At 44.8% G+C, this 13,044-nt stretch overlaps 2 non-coding genes across 2 annotated transcripts; both read right to left on the reverse strand.

The window, feature by feature from the left end:
* Positions 1-5,055: 5,055 nt before the first annotated feature.
* On the reverse strand, positions 5,056-5,218 carry LOC135010810 (U1 spliceosomal RNA). The gene has a single exon (XR_010210097.1). It is a non-coding gene; the product is annotated as a U1 spliceosomal RNA (small nuclear RNA).
* Positions 5,219-5,370: 152 nt separating this feature from the next.
* On the reverse strand, positions 5,371-5,534 carry LOC135010932 (U1 spliceosomal RNA). The gene has a single exon (XR_010210198.1). It is a non-coding gene; the product is annotated as a U1 spliceosomal RNA (small nuclear RNA).
* Positions 5,535-13,044: the final 7,510 nt, after the last annotated feature.

Genomic DNA, 13,044 nt, shown 5'->3' on the forward strand with positions numbered 1-13,044 from the left:
TCAACATTCAGGCGCATCTTCGACGAGCCAGGCCGGGTAACTTCAGCTTCGTCTGAGATTCTCCGTTTACGCCAGGGATCACGTACTGTAGGACAATATCTTATACAGTTCCAGATCCTGGCATCCGAACTGGCATGGAACGACGAGGCCCTGTATGCTGCATTCTGGCATGGTTTATCCGAGCGTATTAAAGATGAGTTAGCTACCAGAGACTTACCCTCCAAGTTAGATGAGTTAATCTCACTTTGTACGAAAGTTGACTTACGTTTCAGAGAGAGAGCAACTGAGCGTGGAAGATCATCTGCTCCAAAATCTTCTGCTCCTCCTCCTCGCCAACTGTCACCAACTAAAGATGAACCCATGCAAATTGGCCGTTCCCGTTTAACTCCTGCTGAGCGCCGAAGACGTCTCTCCGAGTTTCTCTGTTTGTACTGTGCAGCTCCGTCTCACACCATTAATGCCTGTCCCAAACGTCCGGGAAACTCCAAATCCTAGCTCGCCAAGGAGAGGGCCGGCTAGGAGTAATGATCTCCTCTCCATCTCCTCAAGATTGTAACCTCCCAGTCTCGCTTCAAGTTGCTCAACGTTATCAGAACGTCATTGCCCTCCTGGATTCCGGAGCAGCTGGGAACTTTATTACCGAAGCCTATGTTAAACGGTGGTCCCTACCCACCGAGAGACTTCCTTCGTCCTTTTCCTTAACTGCTGTGGATGGCAGTAAAATTTTTGATACAGTTATTTCTCTAAGGACTCTACCAGTTCGTCTGAGAGTGGGAGTTCTTCATTCCGAACTTATTTCACTTTTAGTGATTCCAAGAGCCACACATCCTGTGGTCCTGGGCCTTCCATGGCTCCGTCTTCACAATCCTACAATTGATTGGACGACTACGCAAATCCTGGCATGGGGTTCCTCCTGTACTAAGACATGTTTGTTTAAAGTGTTGCCTGTCTGTTCCTCTTCCCCCAGGTCGTCTGATGTTCCACCTCCTCCTTATCAAGATTTCACGGATGTGTTCAGTAAAGCTTCTGCTGATATCCTTCCCCCTCATAGAGAATGGGACTGCCCGATTGATCTCGTTCCAGGGAAGGTTCCACCTCGAGGCCGAACTTATCCGTTGTCTCTCCCCGAGACGCATTCTATGGAGGAATATATAAAAGAGAACCTAGCAAAGGGGTTCATTCGACCTTCTTCTTCTCCAGCCGGCGCAGGCTTCTTTTTTGTAAAGAAGAAAGATGGTGGTCTGCGGCCGTGCATCGACTACAGAGGTTTGAACGACATTACCATCAAGAACCGCTATCCTTTACCCCTGATTACTGAGCTCTTTGACAGAGTTAGCGGAGCTACCATCTTTACAAAGCTGGACCTGAGAGGTGCATACAATCTCATCCGGATCCGTGAGGGTGACGAGTGGAAGACCGCATTTAACACCCGTGACGGACATTATGAGTACCTCGTCATGCCCTTCGGATTGAGCAATGCTCCAGCTGTCTTCCAGCATTTCGTCAATGAGATCTTCAGAGACATTCTATACCGTCATGTCGTGGTCTATCTAGATGATATCCTCATTTTTGCCAACAATTTAGAGGAACATCGTTTCTGGGTAAAGGAGGTTCTGTCCCGTCTCCGTGTCAATCATCTCTACTGCAAATTAGAGAAATGCGTCTTTGAAGTCAAGTCCATTCCGTTTCTAGGGTACATTGTGTCCGGTTCCGGACTAGAGATGGATCCTGAGAAACTACAAGCAATCCAGAATTGGCCAGTACCCTTAACCCTCAAAGGGGTCCAGAGGTTCTTAGGGTTCGCCAATTATTACCGAAAGTTTATACGAGACTTTTCCACCATTGTGGCGCCTATTACTGCTTTCACCAAGAAGGGTGCTAACCCGTCCAAGTGGTCTGAAGAAGCCATGCAAGCTTTTCATCTTTTAAAACAGAGGTTCATCTCTGCACCTGTCCTGAAACAGCCTGACGTCGACTCTCCTTTCATCTTAGAGGTGGATGCCTCCTCCGTTGGAGTAGGAGCGGTGTTATCTCAGAGGGCTAAAGATGGTCATTTACATCCTTGCAGTTTCTTCTCACGGAAGTTCTCCCCAGCGGAGCGCAACTATGCCATTGGCGACCAGGAGTTGCTAGCCATCAAGCTCGCTCTAGAGGAGTGGAGATATCTGTTGGAGGGAGCTTCTCATTCAATCACCATCCTTACAGACCACAAGAACCTTCTATATCTAAAAGGCGCACAATGTCTCAACCCTCGTCAGGCCAGATGGGCACTTTTCTTTTCCAGGTTCGACTTTAAACTCCAGTTCTGTCCGGGCTCTCAGAATCGCAAGGCCGATGCCCTTTCCCGCTCATGGGAGCAAGAAAATGAGTCAGAGTCTTCAGACAAGCATCCTATTATAAATCCGTTGGCATTCTCCACGGTAGGGATGGACTCTACGCCCCCATCAGGGAAAAGTTTTGTGAAGCCGACACTAAGGAAGAAGCTCATGCATTGGGCCCATGCTTCCCGTTTTGCCGGACATACAGGTATCCAAAAAACCCTGGAGTTTATCTCTAGGTCCTATTGGTGGCCAACTCTGAAAAAGGACGTTTTGGAGTTTATTGCATCTTGCCCAAAGTGTGCTCAACATAAAGTATCCCGCCAGTCGCCTGCGGGGCAACTGGTTCCACTATCTGTTCCCCGTCGACCATGGACCCATTTGTCGATGGATTTTATTACAGATTTGCCCATGTGCAACAAGTTCAATACCATCTGGGTGGTAGTTGACCGGTTCACCAAGATGGCACACTTCATTCCTCTCACCGGTCTTCCGTCAGCTTCCAAGTTGGCTCAAGTATTCATACAAGAGATCTTCCGACTCCACGGTCTTCCTGAAGAAATTATCTCAGATCGAGGAGTTCAATTCACAGCCAAATTCTGGCGAAGTTTATGTCAAGTCCTCCAAGTCAAGTTAAAGTTTTCCACGGCTTACCATCCTCAGACCAATGGTCAAACTGAGAGGGTGAATCAGGACTTGGAGGCCTTCCTCCGCATCTATGTGTCCTCCTCTCAAGATGACTGGGTTCAATTACTTCCCTGGGCCGAGTTCTGTCATAACAACCAGTATCATTCTTCATCTTCTTCAACACCATTCTTCACCAACTTTGGATTCCACCCTAAAGTCCCTGAGTTCCAACCGCTTCCAGCAACTTCTGTTCCCGCAGTGGATATCACCTTGCATCAGTTTGCCAATATCTGGAAGAGCGTACGATCAGCTCTGCTCAAGGCATCGTTCAGGTACAAGAAGTTTGCGGATAAGAAGCGTCGAGCAGTTCCTGCTCTCAAGGTGGGTGATCGGGTATGGTTATCCACGAAGAATTTGAGGTTAAGAGTTCCCAGTATGAAGTTTGCACCTCGCTACATCGGTCCTTTTAAAATTGATCAAGTCATCAATCCTGTTGCTTACAGACTCCAGTTACCTCCCTTCTTAAAAATACCCAGGACATTCCATGTTTCCCTGTTGAAACCGCTAATCTTGAATCGGTTTCATTCCTCACTTCCACCAACTCCGAAAGTCCAAACTCAACGAGGCGTTGAGTATGAAGTGGCCAAGATCCTGGACTCACGTCACCGTTACGGTCAACTTCAGTATCTCATTGACTGGAAGGGCTATGGTCCTGAAGAACGCTCTTGGACCAATGCCTCTGACGTCCATGCTCCTGCCTTGGTCCGAAATTTCCACGCAAAGTTTCCTTTAAAGCCTAAGAAGTGTCCTGGGGCCACTCCTAAAGGGGGGGGTGCTGTCACGATCCGGGTATCTGGACGCCATTACTTACCCTTCAGATGCCTCCTAAGGCGGGCTCAGCGTTCCAGGACCAGATTCCGCTGTTCCTGAGTTTCCACATGCAGAGTGTCAGAGTGGTGTTTTCATCAGCCGCGGCCTCCGCTGTGCCCGCGTGGTTAAATGTGCATCTATCAGCCTGGCGTCTCCTGTCTCCGGTGGCCGGCGCCGCCATTACTGTTTCCCAGACCACATGGATTACAAACCAAACTTCCCTCCAAGTGTCTGCATGGGCGCAGCCATCTTGGATTCTGTCATCTGATCATTTCCACCAATCTGCTGTTTGTATTGTTGATTTGCATAATTGCCTAGCCAACCCCTTCCTTGCTGCAGGTATAAGTAAGCTGTGCCTGAGCAAGGAAGACGTCAGTGCTTTGGTTGTCAAACCTAGTTCCTGTTTGTCTCTCTTCTATGATTGTCTTCCAGGTTCCAGCTCCTGTCTCAAGACTTCCACCATAGAGACCCGCACCAGCATTCCACCTGCGGTGTAGCCTGACTCTCCAATCCATTGTGGATTCATCTGTTTCCAGCTACAACACTACCTGCTTCCAGCCTCAGCTTCCAGCAGAATACAGCTTCCCTTAAAGGGCCGGTGTCCTTTCTACACTTTACCACTCTCCACCGGAATTATTATTTCTCCGCTCTCAAGTTCTACATTTCAGTTCACATTTCATCGCTCCCAAAGTTCATTTATTATTTAACTGGTTCCAGCCAGTATCCACTCCGTGCTAACAACAGTCTGGTTCCAGCCAGTATCCACAGCAGCTGTTTTACCTTCAGCAACCCAGCTCTTCCTGGAACACCAGCTGGTACAATCCTGGGTTATCTCCATTGCTACAGCCGGGCCTGGTAAGGACTTTCCATCTAGAAGATCATAAGAACTATCTCACACTACCAGTGCCCTGTGGCTCCTGCCATGCTGTAGTACTCAGGAACTGTATTTATTCTTTGCTGACTTTTACGTTTTCCTTTATTGCTGCTGTGATGCGGAGTTGTCATAATAAACATCATTGACTTTTATCTAAGTTGTCGTGGTCACGCCTTCGGGCAGTTATTATGTTACTTACATGTCCAGGGGTCTGATACAACCTCCCAGGTTCCGGTACATCTCAGCCCCTACAACTGAGGCTGCCTCCCGTCAGCTCAGGCCCTCAGTTGTGACAGGAGGGGCTCAAGAAAAAAAGAAGTGGAACCAGACAGCAAACTAGGCTGGAGAGAGACCTGAGACAAAGAGATCTGAATTACATGAGAGCCGACCAGGGAAAACTCAAATTATGCAGTCAAGTTTCCCACATTTGGGGAAATCGCAGGGGCAGCACACCCAGAGTGCAATGGGTGAGCCTTGCCCTGGGAGAAGCAACTTCATGATCATAGTATCTCACCTGGCAGGTAAGTAGGAGTTGGGCTAGAGCTGGGGAGGGTCGCTGCTCGGGCACCCCCCTGTCAAGTGAAGGAGATCCAACTGAGGCAGCACAAGGGAACTCTCGAAAGAAGAACAAGGCTAGAGGAAGATCTGAGACAAAGAAATCTGAATTTTACCAGAGCTGACCAGAGGAAAGCACAAATACAGTCCCCCACTACCACAAATAATGCAGTCGAGTTTCCCACATTTGGGGAAATCACAGGGGTCAGCATACCCAGAATGCAATGAATGAACCTAACCCTGGGAGAACAATCTTCATGACCATGGTATCTCCTATGCAAAATAAGTATGATTTGGGATAGGGCTGGGGAGGGCCGTTGCTCAGGCACATCTCTGTCAAGTAAGTTGCATTTGATTTGTTGTTTGGGGGTGCTTCAGTATTAGGCAGCCTTCTGCCCTACCATGTTCATCTGAAAATATGTGTTCTCCCTGCAGTTGTTGTCCCCAGATGAGAGTTCCCTTGTGCTGCCTCAGTTGAATCTCCTTTTGGAGAAGACCTCAATAAGATTGTAGCTGATCTGGCTACTGCTAAAACAGCTTGCCTACCTAGTATGACTCCTACCACGCAGAAGGCTAAAAGTACTTTTCTTGGCCCTTTCATCCTCCAGGTAAAGCGTACCCAAGGTCAGGCATACCCAAAGCAAGCTCATGTTTCCAGACCTGCCAAGCCCAGACTGAAGCAATCCTGGGCTGCCCATCAGCCTGCTTCCAAAACGGACAAGCCTGCCGCATGACGGTGCAGGCCTCCCTCTGGGGGATCCCAGGGTGGGGGACCCGACTTCTAGGTTTGGCAAAGAAAGGTATAATTCTAAGCTAGAGAATTCTGTTTGGAGCTCACCTTGTACTTTGTGAAGAAATAATCAGCATTGTGGCTGAGCAGATACATGTAGTGTGTGGCTGCAAACTGCATGGATCTGCTGCGTTGTAATGCTGATTCTTTTTTTTTGCAAAGTACCAATAGCTTCATATAATGTTCACAATTTTTATGCAGGATCAAATAGCTCAATAGGTAGGGTGTTTGATTAGAATTCAACAGGTTATAGGTTTGAATCCTGGGTATGGTAGTTTGAGATGTGTTATTTAATAAAGTATGTTGTTCTGACTGCCGGCATCCTATCACCTGGGATATCATACTAAATAAATGGAGTTGATCAAAATTTTTTTTTTTTTTTTAACTAGGGACAATTTCCAGATACTTCCCTTTATAACTGAGATTGCCCCCTGGAACTTCACATCAGTTGACAACTATGCATGAGTGGGCAGTGCTTGCCCTGGATCTGTCCACCCATTTATGTGCCGCCATAAAATAAAGCATGACTAACAGTTATCCTGGGCGTACACTACACAATTATCTGTCAGGCTATCTATCCAGTCTGGATGGTTGGAATGAAAATCTGGTAATGTATAGGAGCAAATGTCAATTAACCATTTGCTCCCAAACACTAGAAAAGTGGTCAAAAATGGTCATTACACAAATTGGTTAAACCCAAAATTTAACCAATTTGTTTAGGGGACCATTTTTGTCCATTTTTTAGTGTTTGAGAGTAAATCGTTGATGGTCATTTGCTCACATAGATAACCGGATTTCTATTCCAACCAGCCAGTGTTGGAGAGATGGTCTGCCAGATTACATAATGCATACCAGAGCCATAACTAGACTTTTTGGTGCCCTGTGACAGAGAATTATATGCCCTCCCCCCCATTTTTGCAATATGGACAAAAGGCGCATGCCTTGTGGGGAAGGGGCATAACAAGATTGGTCTCAGAGAAAGCACATGAGATATGAAGATATATCTAGTATACTTGACACTCAATGGTTTGTGGTATTGCAGGGGTGCCCTCCTTAAATGCATATACAGTCACACATGGCATGTTTGTGTAAATGGTATATATGCAGTCAGCACTAACTGGTGACATGCCATTTGTACAAGTAAGCCATGTGTGACTAATATATAAACATACTTTATTAAATAACACCTCAAACTATCATACCCAGGATTCAAACCTAAAACCTGTTAAATTCTAATCAAACACCCTACCCATTGAGCTACTTGATCCTGCATCTATTCTAACCTCCAAAAACAGATTCAGTTGCATTTTCCAGCGTGTTTTGTTTGCGCCTTTGCAAATGTCTTACATCGACAAACTTATTTAGTACTATTTTGCAAATAGGGTTACATTGTCGCAACATTGTGTTCCCTAATTGCTTGATTTTTTAAATGCAAAAATTGATAAAGACACCTGATAATTGCTCTGTGGAGTCTTCTTTTGTGTCTACTTCTTATCTACATTTAATTCCCTACCTATAATCAAGGCATTTTTAAATGCTGGGTGCTGCCAGGACGTGAGGCCTACCTAGTCTTTAGATCTGAATTTGAATGTACTTGTGAACTAACTTAATTTCCTACTTCTAAATTCATTCCTAAATTCACTACTTACATTAATCCTGTAGTTGGGCATTTTGAGCCTTCAATTGTGGGCATTGTTTTGTGTCCAGACCAGCAGCTGGTGGTGTGCATTTGCTGGAAAGGCATCGAAGACCTCCGATATGCTGCATCTCCTGATGTGTGTCTGCCTCAAGTGGCTGTCAGCAAATGCATGCTAGACACCCCATTCCAAGCTGATTGTGACATCACGGAACATGCATCATAGAACAGGCATGCTAGAACATGGGTCTTCAACCTGCGACCCTCCAGCTGCTGTGGAACTACATATCCCAGCATGCCCTGCCTCAGTTTTAGCATACCTTAAAAGCAAAACTGTGGCAGGGCATGCTGGGATGTGTAGTTTCACAGCAGCTGGAGGGCCACAGGATGAAGACCCATGTGCTAGAACCAAACCGCAGGTACATTGAATGCTAGCAAGCTGAATGTTTAAATCCTTTTTGTTCCGCAGCATTCCAATGCGGAAGATTCCATGGAACCAGAGATTATTCCATTGAGAAGGACATGCTGCCTGGATGACTGCACTGTGCAAATTAAATCACGGAGCCAGTTGGCTTGTGGGTGGCTCTGGTGACTGGGTGGTTGGGTGGGCGGTGTGTCGGAGGTGGAGCACATGCAAATGAATGTGTATCATCCAGCTAGTGAGAGAGAAAACTCATGTAGGAGTGTGCCTGCTTGTCAGTGAGTTATGCACCTTGCCAGACGTCAAATCTACATGGAGCAACTGGAGGGGACAAGAGCAGGTTTGGAAAATATAGACAGAAGAGCATATATGCTGGCGCATTCTCCATGATTGTGTCAGCTTATGTTTTGGTGCACTGCACTTTCCTCCACTAAGTTTTAGCCATTTTGTTTAAACGCAAGTGTAGTTGCTTCTCGCTCTTTTGGCTGTGATATTGTATTGTGGTTGAAGAGTCTGCTGGAGGGATTGTTTTCTTCATTGGCGAGAGACTGAAGATATTCCAGGATGGAAGGCTTGGGAACACTATCCGTTTTTCAGTTGTGGAAGAGTTGAAAGACCGGATTGGACTACATTCTATAGTAAAGGGTATCTTTGTATTTATTAATCCTCCCTTTATATGTGTCTGTCTTTCAATAAAGCTTTGGGCTTGTGATTCCGTCACCCTCTTACACTCCACACCCATAGCCTTATTAACTATTGTATTGTTTAAATGTATAGTGCAGTTCATGATTTATAGTGTAGGCTGACCTGTGCTGTAGTTCTTGAACTGTACTATACCGACAGCATTTGTATTGTGTTTTGGCTGTGCTGCAACACAGTACTTATGTGTGTAATGTTTATGTATGTTTTTTTGCTTCTTTATGTCAATAAAGACTGCTTTTTCAATCCAATATCTGAAAACAATCAATGTTTATCTTTGATGGCAATAGAAGTGGTATGATATTTGCTGCTTTTGAAAGGCAATATCTGATATGTCCCCTATCTGGGAACCATATATTAAATGGCTTTTCAGAAAAGGGAGATGGGAGAAGAGCTTTCAGTACTTGTAGGACCGATGCACATTTCCTATTCTAGCCTCCAAAAACAGATTCAGTTGCATTTTCCAGCGTGTTTTGGATGCGCCTTTGCAAATGTCTTACATCGACAAACTTATTTAGTACTATTTTGCAAATAGGGTTACATTGTTGCAACATTGTGTTCCCTAATTGCTTGATTTTTTAAATGCAACAATTGATAAAAACACCTGATAACTGCTCTGCGGAGTCTTATTTTGTGTCTACTTCTTATCTACATTTAATTCCGTACCTCTAATCAAGGCATTTTTAAATGCTGGCGGCTGCCAGGACGTGAGGCCTACCTAGACTTTAGATCTGAATTTGAATGTACTTGTGAACTAACTTAATTTCCTACTTCTAAATTCATTCCTAAATTCACTACTTACATGAATCCTGTAGTTGGGCATTTTGGGACTTCGATTGTGGGCATTGTTTTGTGTCCAGACCAGCAGCAGGTGGTGTGCATTTGCTGGAAAGGCATCGAAGACCTCCGATATGCTGCATCTCCTGATGTGTGTCTCCCTCAAGTGGCTGTCAGCAAATGCCTGCTAGACACCCCATTCCAAGCTGATTGTGACATCACGGAACATGCATCATAGAACAGGCATGCTAAAACATGGGTCTTCAACCTGCGACCCTCCAGCTGCTGTGGAACTACACATCCCAGCATGCCCTGCCTCAGTTTTAGCATACCTTATAGCAAAACTGTGGCAGGGCATGCTGGGATGTGTAGTTTCACAGCAGCTGGAGGGCCACAGGATGAAGACCCATGTGCTAGAGCCAAGCCGCAGGTACATTGAATGCTAGCAAGCTGAATATTTAAATCCTTTTTGTTCCGCAGCATTCCAATGCGGAAGATTCCATGGAACCAGAGATCCTTCCATTGAGAAGGACATGCTGCCTGGATGACTACACTGTGCAAATTAAATCACGGAGCCAGTTGGTTTGTGGGTGGCTCTGGTGACTGGGTGGTTGGGTGGGTGGTGTGTCGGAGGTGGAGCACATGCAAATGATTGTGTATCATCCAGCTAGTGAGAGTGAAAACTCATGCAGGAGTGTGCCTGCTTGTCAGTGGGTTATGCACCTTGCCAGACGTTAAATCTACATAGAGCAGCTGGAGGGGACAAGAGCAGGTTTGCAAAATATAGATAGAAGAGCATATATGCTGGCGCATTCTCCATGATTGTGTCAGCTTATGTTTTGGTGCACTGCACTTTCCTCCACTAAGTTTTAGCCATTTTTGTTAAGCTCAAGTGTAGTTGCTTCTCGGCCTTTTGGCTGTGATCTTGTATTGTGGTTGAAGGGTCTGCTGGAGGGAGGGATTGCTTTCTTCATTGGCGAAAGACCAAAGATATTCCAGGATGGAAGGCTTGGGAACACTATCCGTTTTTCAATTGTGGAAGAGTTGAAAGACCGGATTGGACTACATTCTATAGTAAAGGATGTCTTTCTATTTATTAATCCTCCCCTTATATGTGTCAGTCTTTCAATAAAGCTTCGGGCTTGTGATTCCCTCACCCTCTTACACTCCACACCCATAGCCTTATTAACTGTTGTATTATTGTACAGTTTAAATGTATAGTGCAGTTCATGATTTATAGTGTAGGCTGGCCTGTGCTGTAGTTCTTGAACTGTACTATACCGTCAGCATTTCTATTGTGTTTTGGCATTGCCGCAACGCGGTACTTATGTGTGTAATGTTTATGTATGTTTTTTTGCTTCTTTATGTGCATCGGTCCTACAAGTACTGAAAGCTCTTCTCCCATCTCCCTTTTCTTAAAAGCCATTTAATATATGGTTCCCAGATAGGGGACATATCAGATATTGCCTTTCAAAAGCATCAAATATCATACCACTTTTATTGCCATCAAAGATAAACATTGATTGTTTTCAGATATTGGCTTGAAAAAGCAGTTTTTATTGACATTAAAAAAACATACATAAACATTACACACATAAGTACAGTGTTGCAGCACAGCCAAAACACAATACAAATGCTGACGGTATAGTACAGTTCCAGAACTACAGCACAGGCCAGCCTACACTATAAATCATGAACTGCACTATACATTTAAACTATACAATAATACAACAGTTAATAAGGCTATGGGTGTGGAGTGTAAGAGGGTGAGGGATTCACAAAACCGAAGCTTTATTGTAACACAGACACATATAAGGGGAGGGTCAATAAATAGAAAGATATCCTTTACTATAGAATGTAGTCCAATCCGACCTCTGTGCTCTTCCACAACTGAAAAACAGATAGTGTTCCCAAGCCTTCCATCCTGGAATATCTTTGGTCTTTCGCCAATGAAGAAAACAATCCCTCCCTCCAGCAGACCCTTCAACCACGATACAAGATCACAGCCAAAAGGCCGAGAAGCAACTACACTTGAGCTTAACAAAAATGGCTAAAACTTAGTGGAGGAAAGTGCAGTGCACCAAAACATAAGCTGACACAATCATGGAGAATGCGCCAGCATATATGCTCTTCTATCTATATTTTGCAAACCTGCTCTTGTCCCCTCCAGCTGCTCTATGTAGATTTAACGTCTGGCAAGGTGCATAACCCACTGACAAGCAGGCACACTCCTGCATGAGTTTTCTCTCTCACTAGCTGGATGATACACAATCATTTGCATGCGCTCCACTTCCGACACACCACCCACCCAACCACCCAGTCACCAGAGCCACCCACAAGCCAACTGGCTCCGTGATTTAATTTGCACAGTGTAGTCATCCAGGCAGCATGTCCTTCTCAATGGAAGGATCTCTGGTTCCATGGAATCTTCCGCATTGGAATGCTGCGGAACAAAAAGGATTTAAATATTCAGCTTGCTAGCATTCAATGTACCTGCGGCTTGGCTCTAGCACATGGGTCTTCATCCTGTGGCCCTCCAGCTGCTGTGAAACTACACATCCCAGCATGCCCTGCCACAGTTTTGCTATTAAGGTATGCTAAAACTGAGGCAGGGCATGCTGGGATGTGTAGTTCCACAGCAGCTGGAGGGTCGCAGGTTGAAGACCCATGTTTTAGCATGCCTGTTCTATGATGCATGTTCCATGATGTCACAATCAGCTTGGAATGGGGTGTCTAGCAGGCATTTGCTGACAGCCACTTGAGGGAGACACACATCAGGAGATGCAGCATATCGGAGGTCTTCGATGCCTTTCCAGCAAATGCACACCACCTGCTGCTGGTCTGGACACAAAACAATGCCCACAATCGAAGTCCCAAAATGCCCAACTACAGGATTCATGTAAGTAGTGAATTTAGGAATGAATTTAGAAGTAGGAAATTAAGTTAGTTCACAAGTACATTCAAATTCAGATCTAAAGACTAAACACAAAACACAAAATAAGACTCCACAGAGCAATTATCAGGTGTCTTTATCAATTGTTGCATTTAAAAAATCAAGCAATTAGGGAACACAATGTTGCGACAATGTAACCCTATTTGCAAAATAGTACTAAATAAGTTTGTCGATGTAAGACATTTGCAAAGGCGCAAACAAAACACGCTGGAAAATGCAACTGAATCTGTTTTTGGAGGTTAGAAAAGATGCAGGATCAAGTAGCTCCATGGGTAGGGTGTTTGATTAGAATTCAACAGGTTATAGGTTTGAATCCAGGGTATGATAGTTTGAGGTGTTATTTAATAAAGTATGTTTATATATTAGTCACACATGGCTTACTTGTACAAATGGCATGTCACCAGTTAGTGCTGACTGCTGATATGCCTTTTGCACTAAAACAAATTAAAATGGTAAAAGTTATTGTACTTTAAGTAAAAATAAAAGCTAAAATATCAATCCCAGTTTTGGATTACTTTAATGAA

This window comes from Pseudophryne corroboree, unplaced genomic scaffold (assembly GCF_028390025.1).
Source record: "Pseudophryne corroboree isolate aPseCor3 unplaced genomic scaffold, aPseCor3.hap2 scaffold_237, whole genome shotgun sequence".
In the NCBI taxonomy this organism is placed as follows: Eukaryota; Metazoa; Chordata; class Amphibia; order Anura; family Myobatrachidae; genus Pseudophryne; species Pseudophryne corroboree.